This window comes from Lipophrys pholis (genome assembly GCF_963383615.2).
Source record: "Lipophrys pholis genome assembly, chromosome: 16".
Classification (NCBI taxonomy): Eukaryota; Metazoa; Chordata; class Actinopteri; order Blenniiformes; family Blenniidae; genus Lipophrys; species Lipophrys pholis.
Genome location: NC_137634.1, coordinates 16163202 through 16169588, shown reverse-complemented (window position 1 = coordinate 16169588; position 6387 = coordinate 16163202).

Here is a 6387-nt window from a genome sequence, read left to right as displayed (position 1 = left end):
TGATATAGGTTAGGGTTAGAAATACACATGAAAATTATAAGAAAATTATGAGAAGTAAAAATAAAAAAAATGCACCAAAGTTATATACTTTGCATCCATTCCTTTTCTTGTTTTGTATGGAGTGTGAAGAGATATGCAAAGCAAGAGCATAAAGATTTTGATTTTTTATTTGTGCGTGTAATCTTTTACTTGTCACATGCTTTGGCGTCCATTGAGTGGTGCTGTTACCACCTTGTAATGAAACATAACAGTGCGACATAGACAGAAAAAAAATAGGTAACTGAATAAATGAGCAGTCAGAGGATCATCAGAGGTTTTCCTCTGACGACTCTCCTTCTGTCCTTTCATGTGATGAGTGAAGAGTGAACCTCCGATGCTCAGATCAATACCCAATCACATCTAGTTATGTTTGGACGGGGACCTGGCAGAGGACAGTGAAGGTGTTTGAAGACAGACACCTCGGTGTGAGTCAGGACGTCTGTTCACTTCGTGGCAGCACATAAACATGACTTTAACTTCTGCCTCATTTACCATGTCAGTGGTTTTATCTTGAAAGTAGGGCAGGCAGTTACAGCTCCTGAATGTCAATGATCGTCTGCGCGGTGGGAGCACTCCAGCTCCTCTCCTCCACGGGCTCTGACAAATGAGGAACATCATGCTGAAAATTAGACAATGAAAAAAAAAAAACAGTCCTCTAACTGACAGGATTAGTCAATTATTTCTCCATAACTTCACTTTATATAAGCAAGCCGAGACATTTTCAACCCGCAAGCCATATTTGAGCAAATTACAATGAGGCCCATGCAAAGGAAAGTACATTCAGATTGTAAAATCTGATCTGATCTGCTTTTCATGTGCACACAGTGTGCAGATGAAAAGCAGATCAATTTAAAACACCATTAATTCTCTGTCCACACAGGACGACCTTGCAGCAGGATTTGAGAGTGACCTCTTCTGGCGAAACTAAGAAGTGCGTGTCCAGTTTCTAGCATGCCCCTACAAACTGTGTAGGGAAGACACACTTTCCTTCATAGACCAGCCCAATCAGCGAAGACACAGAGAGAGACAGTCACAGTCACACCTACAGGAGATGTAGTCATCAATGAGCCTCAGGTTCATGTTTTTGAACTGTGGAAGGAACCCAAGCTTAAACCAAGTATCTTCTTGCTGATGAGTGAGAGCGCTATAACACTGGAATCCACATTTTATTTGGACAATCTCAGTTTTTCATCAGTGTGCATCACAGGGGAGGGATTTATGCACCCTGGTTTATGTAATGTTGTAGCAGCATAACTCGATAAACGTTAACTTAGTCTTGATGTTGTTTTGCAGGATAATTGCACTCTAAATGTAAAAAACATATCCCATTGCACTGGGTCTTTGGGAGGTGTAAACAAAGTACAAAATAGTACAGTCCCATCTGCTTTATGGCTTTCAAGTACAATTTGCACCTGAGGTTTTTGCCTTTATTTTGACACATTATACTGTATTGCCATCGCTTGAAGTACTTTATTCAATATCAAAGATTTATACCCTTGTAATATGTGTCTGTGACACATTTTGCAGAAATTCTCTCCTCGTCGGTTTCGAAATCGCTTTGGATAACCAGCGGAAAAAACTCTGTCAGCATATGAATATAGAGAAAATCATAAGAAAACATAAAATAAACTGCGCCGATATTGTTCTTTAGTCATTGAGCACACCACGATTCAAATTACCCAAGGAGCTGGGTTCACAGTGATTTGACATTTTTGCTCAACCCCCCTGTCCACTTTATGAAAATCTAACAAGGATGGAGAAAGAAAAAAGCAGATGTATATCCTTGGAGACTGGCTAATCCACTGTCTTCTTGAAGACAACCAAGATAAGGTCATTGATGAATAAATTATCCATTGAATGAATTATTAATGAACTCTGTTGGTAGTTGTGCTTACAGTATCCTTGAGTATATGGCCGGGTGTTGACAAGCTAAAACCAAAGCTGTGCACGACTGATGAAAGAATTGTTGAAGCATGGGGCGATCCCATTTCACTCAACTCGGGGGAGTTAGATGAGGTAGCTTTTAATAGTTCTGACCAGATTCTGTGTTTTTATTTTTGTCCTGAAAGCATAGCTTCTAGTATTAAGTGATGAATGCTGCTTGATATCAGATGTGATTTTTTATTTTATTTTATTTTTTTTAATGTGGTTCTTCACTGCTCTCAATTGTACGCACAACGTTTTGTCTTTCTCTTCCTTCACATCTGAATGCTTCTGCTTGGGATGAGTCTTATGTAATAGTAAAGGAGACAAGATCCTGGAAAAATACAGTATACTGGAAGCCGTGCAGTGAACGTTTATCTAAACTATCTGCACGGAAACACTGGCCACGCTGATAATGACCTGATGGATTCATTCCATCACCTGATAAAGGCCCTGTGGTAATGACTGACATTTGAACTCGTAATGGCGGTGAAAGCATGGGCGCACCTAATAACATCAATGATGGCTGCATGCATTTTTTCTCCCACTTATTTAACCTGTAAAACCACTTTGTTGTTCAAACTCTCTATGACATTACAACTCAGCATGTAAGATACAACAATTTAGAGCATTTAAATATAGACGAAACAGCATAAATACGACAATCATATTGGCTACATACGTACATACACATACTAATCCAGATAAACCAGTAAAAAAAACAAAAAAACAGCATGTGAATTTGGCAAACATGAACAATGAACAGACCTTCAGTCTTCATTTATGCTACGTGTGTTTCAGATGAGTTCCTATTTCACCTAACAGGTGTATTTGTGATTGTAATGAAGTCTACAGTGCAGCAAACACCAAACTGTTACCCCATCTCTGTGTCTTTCATGTATCACCGGTACAGTTGAGTCACACAGACTGCAATTATCTGTGAAAAACCAACAGCTATAACAACAACTCCACAAAGCATTTCAGCTAAGCTCGCTGCTGCTCGGAAGATGCCACAGTCAACAAGGAAACATTACCTCTTAAAAAGTTTTTCTGACTGGTCCTGTCTTCGTGCAAAGGATGCGGTTTTATCCAGCTATCAGCATAGATGCAACGAATATCATCGCTGCTTTTGACCTGGTGAGACAAACAGAGGCATTTTTTGGCCCGTTGTGGAGCATCAGTGTCTCTCGTTTTGAATTGTAATGACAGTGGTGAAAGTGAAGCGAAACACCGGAATAAAAAGCAGAAACCTTTTATAAAGCGCTCCATTGTTGAGGAAACCGGCAGCATGATCAGTACGGAAGGTGGATGGATAGATGAGGGACTTTGTGAGAACATCCACACTGCAGGTTGCTGAAATCATCCGGCCTGGGAAGTAACAGTCTGAAAAGTAACACAAAGTAGATATAAGATCACACTTTTTTTTTCTAATGGTATTATTATTAATATTAGTATGTTTATCGTAGGTACTATGCAAAGTGCCTTAACTGTGAAACATTTACAGAATGCACTCATATTTGTTTTGAGTAACAAACAGGCTATCATTTATAACTTTTTATGCTAAGTTGAGGTATAATTATTTCTTTTACTTCACTTATTTTGCATTTTTGTGTTTTATGAAGCAGTACATAATTTCTTTTATTGAAGAAATGGCATTCTCAGAGCATCATTCAGTTGTTATTACGTTTGCTATGTTTCACAACTTGTATATTTTTCTTTTGTTGGTCTATGTGCAGTGTAAGTCAATGTAGATTTATTAGGTGAGTTAATTTTTTCCTACCTGCCGTTGCTGAAGGAGGACAGGCAGTAGAAAAAAGGAGAAGAAGGTTGCTGTACACAGTATTAGTTTACTGTATTATTTGCTGTGCCGGTTAAAAGATTGGAACCTGTTTATTACCCACAACCCAGTAGAAATGAAAAACATCAACACGCTATTGGGGGTCTATTTGACCCCTTTTAAACCTGTTCTAACGTTTTCACTGGACATCAGTCAAACTTCAAAATTCCTTTATTCTAAGAATCTTTTATTCCATTGTAAATTCCGGTTGAGTTGTGCTTCTGGTTAGGCTCTAATGCATCATGACAGAAGCGATATCTCTGAAAATCTTGAGTAGAATTTCTAATAAAGTTCTGAGGGTTTGAGTAACACCAGCGTGCATAATAACGGCCTCAGCAGGGAATTCAGGCTCCACTGCATAAAACAGATTAAGCCGTACCGGATCACTGTCATACGCGCGTTGACAGTAGTACTTTAGATGCTGCAGACAAGCATTTGCACGTAGTTTGTCATTCTCACATGTACACATGTCCAGAACTTCACTTGTCAGCTCTGCATTGTTCAGGTTTTATTCCCAGTCAAAAGGAGGAAACTATCTAATCTGTACTGGGCAATTTGCTGCCACAGCCACAGCTCAGGAAGGCCACAATCTAACCCCGTCAAAGAGACAAGTCCTTGATCCCAGGTCGTGACATCTGTCAAAGAAGTGGCCCTTTCATGCCTGTTGATAGGTCTCCAGACCAAATTGAGGAAATAACTACAAACAGTGCCTCTTACCATTTCAAATAATAAAAAATAATCAATGCTGACAATGCTTGCGTGTAAAATATGCAATTTAAACTGTGAGGTCGCCCATCCTCAAAGTTCATTAACTGAAACTGCGCATCATACTTTAATTGTTTAATCTGAGAGGTTTTTAATAGAATTAAAAGTAAAGATAGTCTAATCTTCTTAACTTGAGAGAGAAGAAGAGTTTGTGATCCTTCCACTGAATCAACTAAGTGAATTCAGCAGAGAAACCTTGCATGGAGAAAGTGTTTAGTCTCAAGAGTCCCCCTAAAAAAGTGTGGGTGTGGGCTGAAGTGTTCAAACCTTTTACACAGTAGACGGTCTGATCTGATTTTCCATATAGAAAAAAAAGAAAAATGACTGAACTCCATTTAGGGGAGCTAATTTTCCACAGTCCTCTTATCGTGCAATCTGACTCACTGTAATGACTCGGAGTAACACTTAATGGAACTGGGCCTTTTTTTTCCTTTGCTATTTTGACAGGATTTGAAACACCTGTGCTTTTTCCTGCTTCAACATATTATATGTATGAGACAGATTTTTTTTTAGTCTTAATATGAATCTTAGTTTTGCTAAAGATTTGTGCAAAAGAACAAATGAAGGACTTGAGGGAGCATTGTGTATTCTATATAACAAATTCTGTGTCCTTTAAGCTTTTGGCAGAAACATTACATTTCTTGTTGTTTTTTTGTCTTGGTGACGCGACATTTTCATCCTTTAATAAGTAGAGACAGAGATTTCTAAAAATGTCCCTCATAAAGAGAAATGCTATGAGACAATGTGTTTTATCGTAAACATTGATGAGGGTATTTATGGTGCAAAAACAAGCGACTGACTTTTGAAAAGATGATCTTACTTACTGTTGCTTTAAATTGTAAATATTTGATCCAATATTTCATCAGACAATGTTTAATATTTAAATTGTTCCATATGATGCTCAGAAGTGAAGATCTTAACGTGTCATCAATGTTTGATTTTGTATATATATATATATATATATGTAAATATCTCATTCATGTTTTGTGATGCTCTTTTCTGATTGGATTTCAATTTTGATAGCTTAACCACTAAATAAGATATACAATGTGACACAATCTGAGACCAAAAGTCACTGTGAGCAGCAGCTCTGTTAACATTCTCTCCCCCTCACATCACGATCACACTGTTTCTTATGCAAACACAATCGCAGATATGGACATGTATAGACACATGAGAGCACACACAAGGATCACACCCACGCACAGCCATCCTGATGGCAACACATCTGTCTGTGAAAGAAGGGACGTTTTCACCTGTGTTCCCATGTATGCATGTACAAGGCAACTGTTCAAGTGATCCTAATTGTGTGTGGATAGATGCAGAACAAAGCAACATTCAAAACTCCATCTATGCGCCTGTTGTCACACTGAAAAACGGCTGTGTTCCTTTTGTACAGACTTGATAATCAGTCTTTCAAATCATAAATAGTTCATAGTAGGTTCCTGTCAAAACCATAACCAGCCAGAGCTGCCACACTGACAAAAAAAAAAAGAAGGGGGAATCAAACTGTATTTTCTCCAGTAGGCAGTGATCAAACCCTTCCTGACAGACGTCACCTCTGCTGCACTTTCTCTGCCTGATCCTCACGGAGTCCCAGTCCCCTCTGAAGCTCCTGTGCTGTGATCATCAGCCCACACAGGATGCTGGCACTACCTCCACATGCTCTATAGAGGTACGCTGGAACAGAGGAGAAAATAGCTGCATGGCCACGAGTACTGCACCTCAACTGGAGGTGAGAGAAGGGAGAGAAAGACATGAGGGAGAGAGAGCGAGCGAGAGAACAATGTTAATGCTTTTACCCAATCACCAGCCAGATCTCA